The 22,079-nt window shown below is 32.1% G+C and overlaps 1 protein-coding gene and 1 long non-coding RNA gene across 8 annotated transcripts in view; one reads left to right on the top strand and one right to left on the bottom strand.

Moving 5' to 3' along the window:
* LOC147910252 (uncharacterized) overlaps positions 1-22,079 on the bottom strand; it is a 322,413-nt gene that overhangs the window by 4,136 nt on the left and 296,198 nt on the right. The window lies entirely within an intron of this gene.
* The window catches only part of KaiR1D (Kainate-type ionotropic glutamate receptor subunit 1D), a 429,757-nt gene that overhangs the window by 360,791 nt on the left and 46,887 nt on the right, over positions 1-22,079 (top strand). The window lies entirely within an intron of this gene.

The raw sequence follows: 22,079 nt of genomic DNA, 5'->3' as shown, positions 1-22,079 counted from the left end.
TTCTGTAATGCTATATATACAAACATCTATGTGCGATGTATCCTTTTATTTTCTAGAACACTTATGTATATATGAAGCGCATATTACGAAGTAATTATTTAACTGCTAATTATTCATTCGTATAAATGTGTTTAATAAGGAAAAATTTTAAAAGAATTTATTTTATGAAATGTATATTTTAATAAAAAAAAATTTATTATTCATAATTTCTTATTCATCAATATTTATGATTTCACAGTAAAATAATTTTATTTTTTATTAAATAACTAGAAGCACTGTAAAAATTCTCTATTTAATGATGGTATTTAAATAAATATAATACATATATATATATTGCTCCTTTACTTTAAAAGTGCAAAAAATGTGATTTTCAATTTTCAAGTTATTATCATGAATAACTTTGGTAAACATTATCTTATCAATTATTAAAAGTGAAATAAAAAATTGTCAAAATCATTATAGCTCAAAAAGAATAGTTTTAAGAGTTGCGAAACGAAAATTACAAAAATGACATTTCGATTATATTAAGAATGTATTCCTTTGGTCGATTTTATTTGTTTCAATGATTTTCTGTCAACTTGAAAAATAGTTTTCTTCCTTTTCTAAGAAACTTATTTGTTTGGATTATATCATGTTTGAAGTAAGGGAGCGACATATACGTTATTCACGTATTTATCATGTATGTAAATTTATTTCAAGAAATATGACAAGAAATATGTCATGAAATAGCCAGCCAAAATAATTTCGCATACCGCATGTATTTCTTGAAGCAGACATTGCGTGTCGGCTATGAATTCACTTAAAATTGCGCTCTGTGCAGCCTAATACTACGGTTCTGGTTACTTTTTCGTGGTAATTTCTCCCTACGGTACTAAAACTGCCATCGAGGACAAGAAAGTATTCGAGTATATACGTGTATACGTGCACATCAATGTGCTCGGCATGAAGATCTTCCCGGGGGTGTAAGCAAGGGGATTTCAGATTTCTACCACTTTGCAACTTTCGCGATAAATGTTTGATCAGCAATGAAATCGAGTTGAGATACATAGCAAGGGTAAACGATGATGCGCGTAACAATAGTGATAATTTTAGAGCTAGATAAAATTTGCAATAAAAAAAATCTAATGATTTCGGAGTGCGGCGTAGAGAGACAATCAAATAAATACGAACAAAATTATGTGCAATGATAATAAATAATATAGTGAAAAATCGTGTATATGTATTGTACGTTTGTCTCTGATAAAGTATATGTTAATTATTAGTTTTCTAATATTTATCTTTAAGCAGAATTTTATATAAAAATTAAATAGATTCAATTTATTATAAATTTTATATTTTTGTAACTTCCTAATTTTGCACTATTTCTAACTTAGATTTCTCGAGATTTACAGCATTTTTGTAACGCGAAAATTTTTCTGAAAATATGTAAGAATTGCATCAATTATTGGTGCACAATATTTATTTAAACAAATTAAAGAGTAGAATATCATTGATTAAAGCGAGTTATGACGCATAGTAATAATAGGATTGTCAATTCCCTCCTGTGCACCGATTCGATTTGTCATACTTTAAATACAAATCCTGTATTAAAGTAATAATCTCATAATTAAATTAATTGTTCGTCGATATAATAATAATGTGCCGATTAGCATCCTAAAAACCTGTAAATGACTTATTGCGAAAAATATCACAACTTGATGTGACATAAACAATATTAACTGAAATAGATCGAGAAATATTTGAAACACAATATTTATTATTTTTAATTAATCGTAAATACATGTATCGGAGAAAATTACAAAATCAATATCTATTCAATATATACAATATATTAATTTGATGTCTTTATTTTAAGATATTTAATTATATATAATCGAATCAACATCTCTCTGGAACAATATATGTGCAATTTATTAATTTGTATTTATTAAGTAAACACTCTGCTTATACTAGTTATTATTAGTAGGAAGCCATTTCAATATAAAGCTCATTTATTTCCTAAATAGTATTTCAGATATTAGAATAGACTAGATAAATCTATTTGTTTGAATTAAAACGGTGTCACAAATTTATACAGCAATGATATTAATTATTCCATTCTGCAATGAGAGCATTTATGATTCAACTTATTAATAAAGTTTATTACAACCGTATAATAGATAGACATCATTAGAATATATTGTCACTTTATATACAACAACTTTATAACAACAAGGATAAATGATAGGACATACAAAATGGCATTTGCACAGGAAAAGCGCGCATTCATTTTCATGAAAGAAACGAATTAAGCATTTCACTTGAACGACGAACGAGCGTAATACATTTTCTTCCAATGGCAATTTATCCAAGAAGTTAAACTCGTCGACGACAGGTCGCATTCAATAACGAGATAAAGCTCAGTGGTACTGCGTTTTGTTCAAATGTAATCTTTGTTGCGGTTGGCGTAGATCGAGGAATCAAGTGGCGATGGAGATGCACCATGAATAATCTCCCGAGAATATGGCCCTTCCAACGCATCCGGTTGCATCTGCATCTCGCGATGTACAGGGGCTCGGGCAGGTCCGCTGGGGTTAAACGAGTTTCCTCTCGGGGGAAACAAATGAGTATGTTAATTCAAGCGTAAAAGTGGGCATGGTTAAACCTCCCGCGTTGTTGTTGCACCGGCATTGCATCCGGTTTTCCTCACCCACCGCGCTGCATTTCACTACGCGATACAATCGATTTTCTTACAGTTAACAATAAATCCCCTATCAACCGATAAACTCTAAGTACAATTGAAGGTTTCAATTCAACAACAAGATAAATTCACAATCTGTAAAATCTCCTTTAAGTACGAAGTCGTGTTCGAAACTGATAAATCACGATTTATGGCCTCATTTCATTGTTGCATTGAACTTTTTCCAGATAAAATAATATCATTAAAACGAGAAATCAAATTAAAAAGTTAATAATCCCTTTAACAGTTTAAGTGAAAATAGAAATAATTTAAAAAATTAACTTTTGTTTTATCGATACGTCATCAATAAGCAATTCCACATAGTCCACGTAGTCGTACATTCATGTCGAATGCAATAGCTTCTTCGAGTCTGCAAATATTTTGATTGACGATGTTATTACAAGCGATATTAGCTCTTCGCGTTTACTTTGGAATTCATACGCGCGTCGTTGCCAACAACGACGAAAACAAAAGCTGCGATTATAAAACGATATGACAAACAAGCTGCGCTAGGGATTTCTAGTGGATGCAAGCCGCTCGACGACATTCGAGAACTTCCTCCTTGCGCGACGCCGGTTCTGGCGACGAGCAATTTCGTCGCAAGCAACCGTTTGTTAAACCCGGAACTTCCTGCGTGTGCGCGAGCGCGCTCGTTGCACCCCGGGGAGAGATTTAGCCGCAATCTCGAGGCGATAAGCCACGGTCCCTTCACTTCTCCACCGTCTCTTGTACACCATGCGCAGAGGTATAAATATGTGACGGAATGATGCACGGTCTTCCGCAGTGTCGCCGAGACGTGCTACGATGATGACTTGCTTGCTGTCGTCGCTTCCCAATTGTCTACCTCTGCTTATGATGTCTCGAGGGTGAAATATCTCGCAACTTCAATCGTCCGATGGCGAAATACGATTAATCTTGCACTTGATAATGTCTTTTTATCTAAGATGGATTTGTAAATTTCAGAAAAAATTCTGTTTTTTTTTTACGATAAAAATTAAAAAAGAAATTTTTTTTTTCTTTTCCCTCGTCTCTCTCTTTTAAGCTTTTTAAGCTTCTTTTATAACTTTGTTACCACTATTCTGGCAGTTAAAAATTACACACACGCACACAACACACACAGAGGTACGCGTGCTATACACGTCTACTTTTTTTTTTAACTTACCTTATTTTCTCCTGTTTATGTTTCTTTCTTTTCCTACACTTTGTATTACTCCAGCTTCAAATTGCTGTACTAATATGTTGAAATTTTTTGTATGTTACGGTTTCAACGCTTAAGAAAAGTTGTTACAGCACGTAATATATAACGATATCTATCAATTTATTTCTCTTTTTTTTTCTCTCTCGTACAAATGTAGATACAAATTCGGCGTTCGAAAGAAAAGCTATGTTAAAATTCAATTTCGTCGAACTGTAAGAGTTAGCGTAGAGGCATGGGAAACGGTGGGATGGAGTGAGAACGACTAAGTAAATAAGGTGTGAACGATGAGTTATCGCCGTGCAAACTTTCTCGCCTCATCCGTTACCTTCGTCGAATGGATTCTTCTGGCTGGGTTGGCGGTTCTACCTTGCTTTCGCCAGCATCGCGTGCTTCGCGCACTTCTCCCGTCGCGTCGCCGCCATCCTCCTCTTGCACAGCTCACGAAGTCGGGATGAGAAATGGTTTCGGGGGTTAGTGGCTGCGTGCAAGTTACATCTCAACGGACGGCTCCGTCGTGGAGTCGAGTATAGTTCACTGACTAACACGGAATACTGCTAGCGCGCGAGTCACCTACTCCTCTCGTTCTGACACTCTCCTCAAATTCGTGAAACGCTCGTTAGGGTAAAATTAATTTTATTTACCATTACCGTTCTCGATTACACAACTTCTCTTACTCGTCCATGATGTTATATAGATCATAATCTATGTATCACAAGTATCACGAATCTAAATAATTTCTAAACGTGCATCACAGATAACAAGATGTTTGTAAATAGTAAAAATAGATCGGAAAAAGTCTATAAGCCTAAGATATCTGTCGAGATAAGTGATAAAAATATATTTTCATAAGAATCGCAAAAATTGTAAAATTTGTGCGCATTTAATCTTTTTCTAATATTTCCTTATTCAGATTCAACACTTGAAGTTTGTTTTTCTTGATTTATTGAAATTACTAATTATAATTTATTCTTCGAGTGCTAGACATTTCTTTTCAGAACTTCAAGTCTTATTTATATGTCAAGATTTAATTTCTTCTATCGCTACTTCTTTGATATCTCCGGTAAATAATTTCACGAAACTAACTTATTATTAATATTAATGCTAAAATGCGTTGCGGCTTAAAAAATTTCGACACAGAGATTGATCCCTATAAAGGTAATTCGTTTCGTAGCCTCGGGGGGCATACTCGGATTGACAGTTTCTTGACGAAACGTACACCTCTCTATATTGAGTACGATTCTCGATATGAGGTGTTATAGGAGCTCGAACGATTCCATGAAAAATTGATTTTCCGAACAGCTGTCGCCGACAGATAGAGGTCGATCGCTCTCGTCTCTCCCTTGATATAGTTCGCGCGTGGCCGCACCTTAATTTATATGGGACTTCCGTTGCATTCCATGGAACTCTTCCACAGACCTTCTGCTTCCTTTCAAGGGAGCGACTCCCCAAGATTCGGTGGATCGATCAAGGAACAATTTCTTTTTAACGAGGCTCTGCGATAACTCTTTGAAATGAGGGAAGATTTAGGGAAGATTGTACGAGGAAGTGATACGATTCTCGGTCTGTGTTTGTCTCCATATAGACATCATTATAGACAGCAATCTGTAATGTCATCGCCGCGCCGCGTCGGCCATAATCTTGATCCTCATCTTCAGTAGCGGCCCGAGAAAGCGAATGATAGAATTTTTTATCAGCCGTTACGCCGACTTTCGTCGATTAATTAGAAAACTTCCATCCTCTAGATCCACTCAATTTCTTTCAGTCTTATCCGAACTTTAAATTACTGTCGACTAGTTGGCAGATTTACTATGACAAGTTATCTGATGAAAGCTTATGAAGAAATGCGATAATATCATGAGTCTTCATATAAAACAAAATATATGAATCATTCTTCAATTACTCTCTGTTAGAAATTTCATACATTTTTTCAATTATTGGACAATTATATGAACTTTATCTATAATAACTGAAAAGTAACATTATTTAGGACTCTAATTAAGATGTAACACTTTGCCTGCAGTTACTATATATTTGTATGTATAAATAACTATGTAGAGTATTTTAATTAATAATAATTTATTGATATTAAACAATAACTAAGCAAATATCTACAAATTATACACATTTTTATCAGGAAAACTGCTTCACTATGTAGTCACTAAATAAAGCTCAAGCTAAATAAAGTTCTTGTTTATTTCTTACGTAGTATAACTGTTATAACTGATAAGAATATAGTAACATTAGGCAATAATTAGATGGATATTAAAGAAAACTGTATACATTTTTATAAAGATTATTCCGAAAATATGTGATATATGTTGTGTATTTAATTTAGTATACAATTATGGATATAAAATATTTTGAATTTTCAAAACCGCGGACGCAAAGATAAGAGTAATTTCCACATATTCTCTTTAATGTTAGAAAAAATAAATATATGATTTATTATATTTTTAATACTTGTCATAACTTATGCATGTTCGAAATTAAGAGAGTAGGAAATAGTTGATAAGAAATTCATTTTTCTGCCTGTATAATGTACTCTGCGAATTACAATTAAGTGTTACAATTTAGTTGGCAAAATTAACTTCTGTTCAAGTTGCGAATATTTTTTGACTTAACATCAAGTTTAAGTGGAAAATGTTGAACTACTTGTTGAGACCAATATATATTCATGAACAGTAATCAAGAAACATATGAGTTTGTTCACGAAGCTTTAGCTATTAGCGAGATATGTAAAGTCTTTCGCATAAATTACAAAGTCGAATTATATAATTACTACCGATTAGAAGGATCGATTTACGATAAAGAGAGAACAATGTGCAATGAAATGAATGTTTTCTTTCTCCCTTATTTTATATACTGCAGTAAAAATATTGCGCGAGAGAAAGAGAGAGTCGCAACTTTTCATTGCTGTGTACCTACCTGTAGTGATGTCTTCATATGAAATACTGTTTATGTCTGTGTATTTACGACGACAGTCTAAATACGAAAATAATACAAGAGTATATTTGGATGCACATTGTTTCTAGACAGAAATGTTTCAAGATATATTATGATATATGTGAGGCTAAGAAGTCTATAATATTATCTTTCCTTTTGATGTTATTAGCTGTATTAATATTTCACGTAATCCATTCAAAAATATCGACCAATCTACATTCTATATTTATTATCTCTACATCATATAAGCAACTTTTATATTTGTGCGTTACAAAAATTTTGAGCAGAAGAGAAAACAGACTTTATTTTTTATTTTGCACATTTATTTTAATGATGTTTATGTTCATATTTTTAAAATTGTTGAAACAAGATACTAATGCAGTGTTCGAAAATTGATGGTATAATTTTAAAGAATACAGTATAATACTGAAAGTATATAACATAGAAAGGAAATAAAGATATGCATATTCACTATCTTAGAAGATGTTGTTCCAATTCAAGAAGAATTTTAAAAATGTTCTACTGAAAAGTTGCTAATTTTAAGCCACTTTTCTATCAACGCCAATGGAGAAATATAAACCAAAAGAAATTATTAAAATTTTGTATTAATAAGACTGAATAATGAGTTTTAATGCATTTTTAATTTTGATCGTAGTATTTATTAAAATATTATGGCTACAATTGTACATGATTTTCGCATGTGCATAATAATTAAAGCTACTTTTATCAAACTTTATTTTTTTGGATGATTCCTTTCATCGTTGTTCAAATTTAAGTGCCATTTACGAAGCAGACGGGATTTTATTCGTATTCAGATGTATCTAATTGCCAATATGAACTCGAAAAACGACATATTATCGACAACTGGACGTGGTTTTAATTCAAATATACTGGTTATCGAGGTGCAGCTTCGCAATTTATCGGGGAAAAAGTTCCACGATGTCACATATAAAATATTAGCATATATAACGCTATTACTGACCTTCCCGAGTTTTTAGCGCTCGTACCTTTTTCATGCCGTGACATATAGCAGATATTACTGTCGTCCATCAAACGCTCGGTTCTTTCAAAAGCGGCATATTATCGCGCGTACAAAAGCCGCTTTATTCAGCCATCGCTGTCTATCGAAACGCTGCAGTTTCACAATTTATAACTGAAACTTTCTGCATCGTGTTCAACAACAATCCTTCCATGCGACGACAACCGTATAAAAATGCACCGCCACGTTTCGCTTGCATATCAGTAATCATCAAAATTTCAATATTTGTGTGATTTCCCGCAAATTTAGCATTTATAATATTTTATTTCATATCAGTACAATCAATCTAATCGATCTATCAGCATGCGTGTTTATATAAAATTTAACTTATAACTTGTAAAGAAACAAATTGGATATCTACTTAACGAATTCAAATTACGTTTATGCAATCAAATCCATGATTATAGGATTAGCAGTTTAATGTACGAATGATTATTTGACGTAGCAATATCGTTATAAGCGATATACGAGCGTTAGCATTAAAAGCTAGTGCATTAGTACTATTAGCACTTATTATATGGTTATTATTGGAATAAGAAAATCCATTGAATTATCAGAAAAGTTGATTTCCCAAAAGATTCGGGCTTATTACTAATATTCGAGCTGAATCCATGTTCTTGAGATATTACAACATCCATCATGCATCTCGAACAGCGTTCTCGTCTATTCCCAAAGGACGATGATGCATTGTGTCTCTTGTACAATTTCTTAAGTGGTTGCGTACGATCATATTTTCATAACAGTCCACAAGAACGACTTCCGTTTCGCTGATGTATGATCTAAATCTGACGTTTCTACTGGCGCAAAGCGCTGATCTTCAATCTGCGGGGATTAACTATAGCAGATACAAGGAAAATCAAACGCCATAAGAACATCTTTATCTCGTGCTAACAATCTCGAATATCAGATGAGATATTGTTGAGATACTTAAAAATATCGATCTCCGATAGAAAGAGTTACTTCACTGAGAGTAATTATAGGCTACTTTAAACTTACTGAGCCTGGTTCTAGAGAAGCTATTGATGTTCATGAATATAAATAACAGAATTATCATTAGTTATATATTTTTACAAAAAGTGTCAATTACTTCACGCAGTTACAAAAAAAAACTGTAGTTCAGATAATGACCTTTTTATTATTATATTTTACCAACTTTTATTTTTATTTTATATACACTACTCAACAAAAAATAGGGAACGCTTTCGAACGCTCAAAATTGTACAATATTCAGATCACTATAATACGATGAAAATTCATCGCAGACAAAAAATCAAAAAAGCATTTAAAAAGTTTGAAATCTTTACTTTTGAAATCGATAATTGATATTTCGATCTGACTGATTTTTTTTGGAAGCTACGTGACGGATACAAACGGATTTCCATCAAATCTTGTACAAAATTTTGTACAAAATTTATAACGTTTCTTGGTGTGAATTAGAAATCACACAAATGCGGTTTACAGCAGCCGAAAGAGTGAATCTTTATTTTCAATTTGTTTTTTTTTATCGACTATTGTACGATTTTTTTCAATCGAATTAGTGATCTGAATATTGTGCAATTTTGAACGTATTCTCTATTTTTATGTCAGATTCATATTCAGCGACTCGAAATACAGAAGAATAGCTGGATCTCCACTCCAGCTCAGCTACTTTTTTTGTGGGCTTGTGTAATTAATATTCAAATTTGGAAATTTTTTCGAAATTCAAACTCCTTTAAGAGCATTAATGTCAATTCTGCTCCTTAAGTTACATTGTTCAACACGAGTGTAAATAATCATTTTGACGTATTTTTGCCGTTTGAACACGAAGTTGGTTAAATTTGATTATAATATTATAATTTTGAGAAAAATGGCATCAAAAAGGTCAAAAACAACTTTAAATTTTTATGTTGTAACTCTGGTGATAAGAATCAATGAAATTGACAAAATACAATATGATAAGAAGATTTCAAGATTGTAATTTTCTTGCTATATAATATTGTCAATTTCATATTTATTTTTTATTCAGACTGTATTTGGTTTCGACATTCACGTGCTAAAAACTTCATTTTATTTTCTTTCTGTACGTAATAAATGATAAAAATAGAATGAAGTTTACAGCATGTGAGTGCTGAAACCGAATACACTGCCTTGATATGATCCGATTATGTTATGTACAAAAGTATTTTTCACATAAATAAATTAAAATGAAATAAAATGCCTTTTTCATGTATTACAAGAGAAAAGGGCTGTTTTTAAATTACTACACCTCGAAAACGACAAATTATACCGAAGTAAAATAAAATGCATTTTAAAATTAAAAGTTGATACTTTCGCGTGGCATAAAATTGAGAAAAAAAATTTGCTGTCGGTGCTACAACGTTATAAAAACCTTCAAAATTGGTGTTTTTTTTTTTACCTTTTTAGCTATTTTTATCAAAATTGTGACGCGATAGCCAAATTTAGATAACAAATTTGTGTTCAGCAGGTAAAAATATATATAAAATGATTATTCACACTCGTGTTGAATGTGACAAAAAAGATTAAATTTTGTCGGTGATATTATTTGAACAGCGTTATTTTTTTATTATTTAATTTATATCAATTATTTATTATATATTACATCAATTTATTCTTATATGATTTTACATTTATATAATTTTATTATTTTTTATATTAAATAATAAATTTATCATTAAAGGAATCGTTTTCTTTGTCTTGGCACTTTTCTAGAAAGCAACAATCTTTGTAAACATATGGAACAAAAGCAAAAAAAAAGCAACGATTAACAAAAAACCTATTTGCAAGATTTACGTATCAATAACGTATCAATAAAATAGTTGGCTATTATGACGATCGTTAAAATGCGTTGACACTATGACTTCTCAAACTTTTAAAAAGTGTAATAAGAAAAGGTCAGAACTTCCACACTCTTGGCGCCAAGAAGTCATTATTTTCCTCACGCGCTGCTGCTTAAATCGTTTCTAGCGACGATTATCCTTTATTTGCACAAATCTGTACAAAATATATATCCATTTAGTTTTAATATAAATCTATATTAGACTACAAATGTATTAAAAATGTACATAAAATTTACATAGAAATATTATTAAGCATTAAGATTCAATTGTTTAGCAGTTTTCCATTTATTTCTGTTACAAATATACTTTTATCAAACTCTAGATTTAACGATTCAGTATTTCCTATTCTTAGTATTCGTTAGTAAGCCGCAAACACATTTTATTTCTTTTGTATAAATTTGATTTAATTAGAGTGCGGTTCACTTGACGCTACAAACGCTTCGAAAGCATTTGACTGACGAATCAGAAGAAAGAATTTTGCTAATTGATCAATCAAAAAATGCTTTGAAACATTTGTATCAAGTGAACTGTATGTACCATTAATATATAATGTAGAGATAGTTACTGTAAAAAAAATAATTATTTAATTAAGAGAAATAATCCTATTTTTAGTCAAAACGCATCTTAGTGCTCAAATATTTCAGCGTAAATTTGTATGCATATCCAAACCACGCGTCGAAATCTTTTTTAGTCTTGAAACGCAATTATAAATATATAAAACTAAAGTACTAAAACATATATTAAATTGACAGGCAATTTAACAATATTGATGCTAACAAGCATCTTAAAAACTGATAAATAATAATTTATTGCAAAAAATTCAGCAAAATAATTATTATTTTTGTCACAAACATCACAGTCACTTTCTTAATACATTGTATAAAGTTAGATAACATACTTTATACAATTGAAAATAATACAATTATTTCATTATAAGGTACGATAGAAGATATCACAATTTCTATGTTTTATGAATACATTTTCATTTTGAATAAGCGCAAGTGTCCAGCACGCGACCTCGAAGATGAGGTAGACACTTTTCTAGTAAAAGTTTAGCCTGAACCATCCCGATCGAGCTAACGTGAGTTTGAGCACGCCTCGCGCACTGAAACTCCGTCGTTATGCGGCCAAGTAACTCGTGGGAATTTGCAAACTAACTGATGGAAACCTCATTTCGCGGGGGCCGGTCTTCAGGGTAATGCTCGTAGCATCGCGTCTACTGGAGAACTAACGGAGCCGAATGGATACGTAAGAGTGGACTTAAACGACACCGAGCTTTTTCTTTTCTCTACTCCTGACAAGACAGAATAAGAGAACTGTATAAGTTTCCGATAGTAAAATTTGTGGAAAGAAGAAAGGGAATTTTGATCCTCGGGAAATGATTGGAGAATGAAAATTATTTTTTATAAGGCATACTTGCTACTGGAAAATTGGAATGTTAGGAGGCATATAAAATTGACCATGCAAAAACAACTCATTTACATTTTTTTTCATGTTGCAAGCAAAACATGTCATACGACAAAATTTCAAGTCGGGTATTTAACGTTCACTTCTGTTAATAGACATTTAATTTGTACGTGTAACGGAGTTAATATAAAAATATTGGGTTTATAAAAGTTATAAATATATATAATCGTGAAAGTTAAGTTTACGCAAAGACATCTTTCTCTACATTTTACATTGTGTTTTATATTGATATCGCACAATAAGAATTGAAAGAATCATCGATCGCCTTGAAAAGCGGAAGAAAAATTGCCTTTCAAGAGATGAACAAAGTCTGTCACATTTTTCACGTAAGTAATATCGATTAAAAATCTATAAAGATTTGTAACCGCTTGAAAAGTGCTTACATCGCAGAAGACGATGGATTTAGTCATTAAAATTTCAAACAGAGACTTTCTAGCGCAGCCGTTAAAGAGACACGGTTCTCCGATTTCCGCCACTTTCTCGTTACTAAGAGGAATTGTCTGCTTTACGATACTTCACATGGTAACATTATTAACGAAGCAAGAAGCTGGCAAAACGCGGCGGTTCTCACGATCGAAGGCACGAGAGTAAATAATTCGTAAGCACAAAGCGCTTTTTGGGATGCGACGACAGGCTGTGTGGGGGATCGTTCTTGCGGAGATTATGAAGATCGCACAAGTTTGGTGCAAAACAATAGGAAAATTTACAATATCAAGATGGATTTTGTTAAACTTTGGCAGCCAAGCTATCTCTCGTACTGTCTTGAGACATCGTCGGGATCCCGACGTGTCTGGAATTGCGAAGAAACGCAATGAAAGTTTCTTAACGAACCTCTACCGTTTGTGCTCATAGTCCAACGTTATATAAATTGCATTTCCATGGAATTTATAAACGCGTAAATAGACTGTTGCAAAAAACTTTGATGCTAATGGATATATTTTTGCAATGCAAAAATGAAATGCGTAAACATAACATACAAAAATATCGAACGAATGAATTTGACTATATTTTATACAATTTTTTACAAAAATCAAGTAAAAATGTTGATTCGTACTTTTGAAAGATACGTCAGAGAGATTCAATGATGGCACATATTAGACAGTTAGACCAAATGGAGGGAATTCCTTTGTATGCGCATTGGTCGTAAACCGCGTGACACTTATTTCCCCGTTAAAGAAGCAATGGTATCCATACATTGTTCGTAAAATTGGAAGTTTATTGTGCAATTCCCCGCGCAACAGTACAGCGATATTTTCGACGAAACGCTCGACAGACTGCAATGCGTTATCCCTCTACTCGACATGTTTGGTACTCACGTCCCGTCGGGGTTTCTTCGCTTATTCCTATCCAGTCAGTCGTATGGCATATGTCGCGCATGAAAGATATCGGTCGGATGCAACATTGCAAAACGAACAAGATTCGCGGAGTATTCATAGTAATTAATCACTATTTTTACGATCGACCGCAAAATATATAATTGCGACGCTTTTATTACATGCTACGATATCAACAATAACAATCGAATTGTGGAAAAGTAATCGAATCATGTAACTTTCAAATAATGATTTCTTTTATTACATAAAATAATTTATTTGCGCAAAGTGTACATGAAAACAATGCCAAAATCTTGTATATGTTAATTAATACGATTTATCGAACATCTATCTTATAGAAACGTTATCAGTGAAACAAAAATATCACGGAATTTCTGTGTAAAGCGATATATCCAATTACGTACAAAAGCAAACAGAGAGAGAGAGAGAGAGAGAGAGAGAGAGAGAGAGAGACAGAGAGAGAGAGAGAGAGAGAGAGAGAGAGAGACAGAGAGATACCTTTATAAATATCCTTCTATAACTAGTAATCAGAACAATTGTCAAAGGCAGCTTTTTACTTGCGCTGAAACATAAAAACGTTGATGTTTTCCATTGTAATCTACAATGAAACTTATAACAAACAAATATATACATGCTTTATTTGCACGTAAAATATAGATTCGGATTTCTCCAATTTAAATCATTTACAATGAAAGAGCAAACGTGCATATTATCACGAATTAACAATGCAAACAGCAATGTCGATTTTTAATGTACTTGCAAAGGATTAACCTGAAAATATATAGCGTTATCCTTTTAGTTAGTGTTACACATTTTGAACTTCTACGTAATTAATATGACGATTATAATTGTTAATTTTGAAAATAATAGATAATTCTAACAATAAATTAATGCACATGCCAAACAAGAGAAAGCATTATTCGTAACAATAAACTGAGCTTATAAATTATTTGATGATATACATTCAATTGAAAATCACACATTGAAAGTATGATATTTGTGACTATAATTACATGATCGAGTAATTAGAAATCTTCATTTTTATAGTTATTATTACTATAATGTTAATAATAATAGTTATATTTATAATTCTATATAAAATATATATATATATATATATATAGATAGATAGTTGACACTCAAAATAACTACAAATTATAATCATTTTTAATACCAACCATATATATATATATATATATATATATATATATATATATATATATTATTATAACATTATAATAGTGATAACTATAAAAATGAAGATTCTAATTACTACTTGATACACATGCGCGCACAGAGAGAGAGAGAGAGAGAGAGAGAGAGAAGTATCAATATAATTATTATTTATAGCTATTATTTATAACATTATAGCAATAATAACTACATAAAAATGATCATATTATAATTCCTTCACCATACAATTAAAATACCAAGCAATAATGTGATGAAACAATGATTATAAATAAACTACTAAAATTCATTAAAGCTAAGACGTTTGCGAATTGACAATATATTAGGTGTTGGAATTAATTCGTAGCGTTTTACAAGTGATGGGAAGTACTTTCATTAATGTATTTTTTAATGCTCATGTGAAATAAATAACATTCTTTCATTAAAAAACGCTACGAATTAATTCCAACACCTAATAGAAAAATTTATAGCGATTGGTTGTGTAGTTTTACGACATAAATCTAGCGAAAGAAGAAAAATTTCGAAAAACGAACGAAAGACAAATGTACACGAATAATCGTCTCTATCGGGCAGAGTGAGTTTTGTTGCTTCTTTTATTACAGTCGAAACTTTGCCGAAGATATCCGACCTAGAATGTAATAAACGCGCGTCTTCCTGACGACGTAGACAAGCGGAATAAATTACTTTCTTTATTTCCGTAGTTTTCGTTCGGGTCCGAGTGACCTTCTTTCAGTTTATCTTCAGTACCGACTGGTCTAGTAGCCGCCGAGGTATCGATTATTTCTGCGTTCCAACCAGATTGTCCAAAGCAAAAAGGGAATGATCATCCGTGCGGCACTGAGAAACGAAGCCGGAAAAAACATCCACCAAAGAGTATCCACTAAGTAATTAATGTTACAGTAACAAAGTGCGCACAAAGAATTAAAGCTCACTATATTCTTACAGCATACATTCTTACATGACTTTCGACTTCACCGATGTGTTTCAAATGCAACCAATTAATATCTTTTTAATCTCAATTATTCATAAAAAAAATTTTACATTTATAAAGGAGGATATTTACAAATTTATTTTAGACATTAACAAAAGAAGGAAGAAATTTTTATGAAAATCATTTATTTTATTAATATGACTAATGAACAATAGTTCAAGATGCAAACCATAACATTAATTATTTAGCAAATATTTTTTCAGATATTTTGTTTGATATTAAATTGTTATACTGGAAAAAAATTTCTCTTATATATACCTATAAATTATTATACTAGGGAGAGAGTTCTTTTATATGTATAAGAGAAATCTCTTCCCAGTATAATAATTTAATTTTCTTAATAAAATACTAATGGAAATCATTAAAAATTATAAAATAGTAGCTATTTGGAAAACATCTGTTTTTATAATTAAAAAGCAAGCATTTATTGGATACTATAACTGTTTCATATAATCAGTATCGTTCCTTGTATTTCATATAAATTCTCAAAGTGAAGCCAGCACTTTTCTTTAATTTACAATATCCATTTAGTATATACAATATATATATATATATATATATATATATGTATAAAAGATATCATGGCGCGAAACCTGCATTTACTGAGTTACGTCAACTGCAAACGAATGAATTGGTGCATTGACTGATTGTAACCGCAGTTATTTAGAGTTGTAATCCGACTCTGCCGTACCGCGGGTGTCAAGTGTGGTTAACCCAATTTTCCATTTCTACTTATATCACGGCCAAGTGATCTGGCAATCTAGAAACTAGATAGGAAATGACCGAGTAAGTTAATTAAGCGAGACTGTTGGCGACACGACCGCGAGCCGTAATTAACTCATTAACGTCTGGTATAAAGGAACAATGAGAAATCGGCGACCGTCGCGTCTTCTGGACAGAATGAATTAAGAGCGAAGAATAAAATTGTCGTCGCTGGTGCGCGTCGTCGCTCATCGCGATGCCTTAACTCTTCACAGCGTACTTTGATGCGAAATTAATCCGTGCGCGCCCACGAAGGGGAATGAAATTATTCTCCTCGTTTTATGAAACGCTTCCGCATTCGTTCCTCAGAGCTTTGCTTGTCGGTTGGTGGGGTTTGCACTTTTTCTCGCATCGTTGGATTCTCTCATACGAATAGGATATGCGTCAGTAACGCGTCCGACACTTGATGCGAAAAAGAGACGAGAGTCGACAGGACGATCCATCCTGAGTTGGGTGTGGTGAGGACCATGTCCATATTTCGCACGTACCATCGCCGTTTTGGAAACGTCACAAACTGATGCTCGAACACGTGCAACACATCTCTGAGTAAAAAACCGCGGCTGATAAAGTCGTTGCAATATATAACTCGACTTGTCTGGTATATACGACCTGTGTATGCAATTTTTCACGTTGTAAAAGGTCCTAATTGAAGTCCGTGTCGATGTTCACTACAGGTTTCAATTACGTGAATTTATTCAATTTTAATTAAAAAATTTTTTATTATGCGGTAAATTATTTAAGTCTTACGATACATAAATCTCTTCAGAACAGTTACGAATTAATTAAATTTTTAAATAAAAACTTATCATCTTCCTCGTTTTTTTTCTTCCTGTGTGTTCCGTCTCGATTTATAAATTAATCCTTTAGAAGCGGCATCATCTGGTAATTAAAAAAAAATCATTTTTGATTGATTTTACTAAAAAATATTTTATATATAAAGAATTGATTGATATTTATTGAGATATATATGTATTATACATCAACACATAGCCTCTTTGGCGGTTAGAAGTATTATATTTCAGTATTCAATTCTATGCACATCTTTCCATCATACCTAAGTACATCTGATCTGCGCAGATCCCGAGTTTACTCTGAGTGTAATTTTAAAGTATAACCGTTAAAAATATGCAGCACTCGCTATAGAATTAATAATGAAAAATATCATTTATCATTAATTTATGTTAAATATTTAATTGAAACTTATATCTTTTAATTTTAATACATTTTCATTAATAGATATTTAACGAATTATGTTAGAAATCATATTAAATTATATTAAATCATATTTAAAAAATTGTATATGCACTTTTAAACGTCACAGATTTTTATGTAACATTTAAATTGAAACATTATTTATGAAATTTACGTCCATTTCTCTTATCTGACTCGATAAGGTGTACCAATTTGAATCTACTTTTGTCAAGATAAGGGGAGAATATATTCTGGAATATTCTAAATATCACGGTGCGCTTATCCGTCTCACGATTACGCTGGGTATATGTTATACTTTTCCAACTGCGGTTACTTTGAGAATACAATTTTACACGACTGTTGGATAAGCTACAAAGAAGAACGCTATCTCTTCGAAGCATCTTATTCAACCGTGAAGTCGTGGCCGATATATCTCTTGCGTCCAATGATCAAGCAGTTAGGTGACTCTATTCTTTCTCAGACCGTCTGTTAAAAAGCGTCGGTTGGTGTCGTTTTAGGAACTTGAAATTCGTACTACTAGTAGAGAATTTTAGAAAGAAAAGAGGCAGAGAAAGATTGAAGCGAATAAAAAGCCTTTCCTCTTACCTCTCCGTCTATCTTTCTCTCCTATATCGGAGGGGAGATATTTATCTTGCTTCCAAGAGTCGGGTGCAGCTCTCTTGAAATTATAGGCGACGCGAGAAAATTTGTTCCGTCGCGCATCTGTACGGTATTCCTGCGGCAACCCCGGCGAGTAGACCCGGAAATAAGCCGCGTGTCTCCTTTATTACTCCTGCCAGCGCTCTTATCGCCTTAATTCCCAGTGTGCAGCGTTAAAGACGCTCTTGTTTCTCACGTTTACGCGCCAACTTTGCGACTTTGTCTTTGCTGCCCGTTCTGAAAGGATCTCGGCCAATTTATGATGATAATATGTGTCACAGAACATTGCGAGTCTATTATGGACGAACTATTCCTCATATGAAATAATAAAGCAAAATCACTTTTAAAAACCATAACTCTGTCTCTTATAATCCTTTACGTACTATTAAAAATATTAAAGTTTACTACAACTTTTATATTGAAGGAATCAAGCGTCTTATAAAGAACCTTCATTTTTATATGGATTCTGGGCTCTTTGTGTTTAGTAACGTAAGTTATTGTTAGCTAAAATGAAAGATTATTAACTTATTAAAGGAAAATGTTTCATAAATGTTCCATAAACATAATCCTCGAAGCTGACGCTATTCAGAGAATATCCTTTGGAACATTGGACATATTGATATATTTTAACATAAAATATAAAATGTAAAATATAAAATGTAAAAAATATAAAAAATATATAATATCTCTATTTTGACATAAATATATAAAATATCTCATCGACTATTCATTTTTCGATAATACTTTTATGCACAGAATAATGAAATGAATCAATTCATATCCAGAAAAATAATTGTTTTAAAATAAAACAATTTTTATTTATTGATTGTCTTTAATACAGATATATCGCAAAAAATTAAGCAGCTCAAACGAATAAAGTCACATCGCTGTGAGCTCATAAAAATTTTAACGTAACAGATACAAGAGAGCATATCGATTTCTATCATAGACATGACTTAAGGAAATAAAAGTTTAAATTTTTTTCAAAAAATAATTAATTTTAATAATAAATCTCATACATGGAGTTACAGCGTTCTATATTTATTTTTTACGTATACGTTTTCTATGTTGAATAACTTGATGTTATTCAAGGATTACTTTCAAGACAGAACATTTGGTAATAATTTGTTAAAACAATGGACGTGATATAACAAAGAAAATGGAATTCTGTGCGTTTTTCTATGAAGATAGTAAGATAGCCAAGCTCACGGAACAGACCGACATTGTGACAAAGTATTGCGCGGAATACCGTTCTTTTTGTAGACCGGTCGAATAGAGAAATTCATCCGACTCAGCCAAAGGAGCCTCCCGAGACTTACCAAAAGAAAAGGCATGACGTAACGCAGCTTCGCTGTAACTGACGCACTGATTCTCTCCCTTGGGGCGACCTAAGAGTACATAACAACAGGAAGCTCACTTATCTTCCTCCACCTCTGTCCCAACTTCTGCTTCCGTTTCACTCAAAACCGACTCACTAAGTTGAATCTTCACAGGAAATCCCGTCGACAGGTGAAGTAAAGATCGTCGAAGGTATAACAAAACAATACTTAATTAACAGGAGAAGATAAATTATTCTATTGAATGTCTGTACTTAAAGTCCACTTAACTTCAACTGTGTCTTTTTAAAGGATTATCGAAGCAAAATTATAACTGTTTAAGCATTTCGATTTTATAATATTGTAAAAATTATAAATAATATTTAATAATTTATTTATAACAATTTGCTGCAAAATTGATTCATTTTTCGTCTAATGCTGTCAATAAATTTCGTGTTTATTTTACTCTTGTGCTTCTTCTAAGCAATCGAGCTAAACTATCGCTGCTGTCATACTCAGAGTCAAGAGACTTCTCGAAGATCTTCTCTTAGAGCCAATAGCAAATTATAAAACTGAAAATTAAAGGGAATTAAATCAGTAATAAAGGATCCGCTTACAATAATACCGACAGTATACTACTTATTTTTATTACTTTCGTAAGTCTTTTCGAGACGATGAAAGCACTGTAAAGCAGGAACGCGTTAACTGCCGAGACTGAAGTACTTTTCCTGCAATGTGTGGCCGCAATAAAGCGTTTAATCGACTCACGCAACTCTGTGTGCTTTATTGATTATCCGATTTCAATATACTATTTGATATCATGCACCGATTGAATTGAACTAACATGAAGTGAAACTAACGTAATATCAGGTATAATTTCATCGTATCGTATCTAAATGTTGAATGATTATAAGTCGCTTTTAATATAATTAACATGATGAAATGAAAAGTTAAATTTTGGATGAATTATATAAGTGCAGTTTCTGAAGAATAAATATTGAAATCTTATATTTTCTCTACCAAAAGATAGATTAAATTCTGAATTATAAAAACAGAAAAATTATATAAGTATAATCTGAAAAGTAAAATATGATATTTAAATCTTGTTTCATCTTAAAAGATTTTACTATAAATTGCAAAAAATTTTTATTGTTATTAGGTGCGCTTATTTTTATTAAATAAGTAAAAAAACTAACTTTATCACATCGAGGAACGATAGTTCGAGAAGAAAAAATCGTGCGAGATCAGACGCATGGTCCCGATAGCTCCTTGTATATGTAGAGATTTGCGCAATTCATTTAACGAGGCCACGAAATTGATATGTTCTCGGCATTTTGCATTTTCTTGATGAAAAGCAAATATTGAAGCAGCGCGTAACCATCGAGGATATTGATTATCGAGCGTATCGAATTGCTGAACGCGTTTTTCATTAATGCATCGTCCTTCGTCGTTTCATCATTATAAATAAAAAGTATCCACGCATCTCGATAGCACATATCTGATGAATAATTGTTTTTTGTTATCATATACTCAAAAGTGTAAAATTTACTATATCTTAGCACAATGATCGACTAAAATCTTATTTATTCGAATTTATTTAACAAATATTTTAGCAATGCACCTCTATTATCAACATATTATATATGTAATAATATTTCTTATTATATTTATTTAAAAATTGTACAGATTTCAAAAGTATCTGCAAGCTGCAAAAAATAAAAAGATTTTATAAAATAAGATTTTATACCGGTATAAAAAAAATATTCCTTAAAAAGATATCTTCAAAAAAAAAAAACATTTACAATCGCAATAATATTTCTTGATTATATGAAAATAGAAGATTAATCTTTATCACAATTAGAATAATGTTTTATTTCAATGTAATGTATGATCATAAACCGAAATTTATCACGATCATTTTTATTTTGCTCTCCTATTAAAAAATTATAAATTTGTTTTATGTACATTTTATGAGAAAACTACATATCTCGCAGTACATCGTATTTATTTACAAAGATGTAAAAAAATATGGCAATTATGAGCTTTGCTTTGTTCTTATCTTTTGTCTCACAATTCAAAAGAGATCTGCGTCAGATCCGTGGCGCTCATTCGTAACTCTCTTCTTACACGCGAGAAGATTAAAAATTCCGAGACTGTCCTCTCTGGTCGTTGTGCGTTTCGAGACAGTACGACGTCTTTTCACTCTTTCCGCAACCTCTCGCAAGAGGCTGACTATCACACGAACCATCTCTCGAAAGCTTATCTGGAACGGTGATGGTAGACTGAAGTACCGCAAGGAGTGGCCTTTTCCTTGTGGGAAAAGAAAAAAAAGTGCAAATGGAAGACATTTCCTCGTCTTACGTTAGGCTGTTTGATTCTTTCTAAAGTGCACCTCGTAAAATCAAGAATTATGTCGAGAAGATAAGAGATT

Source organism: Acromyrmex echinatior, chromosome 3 (genome assembly GCF_024713525.1).
Source record: "Acromyrmex echinatior isolate Ae372 chromosome 3, ASM2471352v2, whole genome shotgun sequence".
Classification (NCBI taxonomy): Eukaryota; Metazoa; Arthropoda; class Insecta; order Hymenoptera; family Formicidae; genus Acromyrmex; species Acromyrmex echinatior.
Note: the sequence above shows the minus strand (reverse complement) of the source record. Positions and strands in the feature narration are given on the sequence as shown.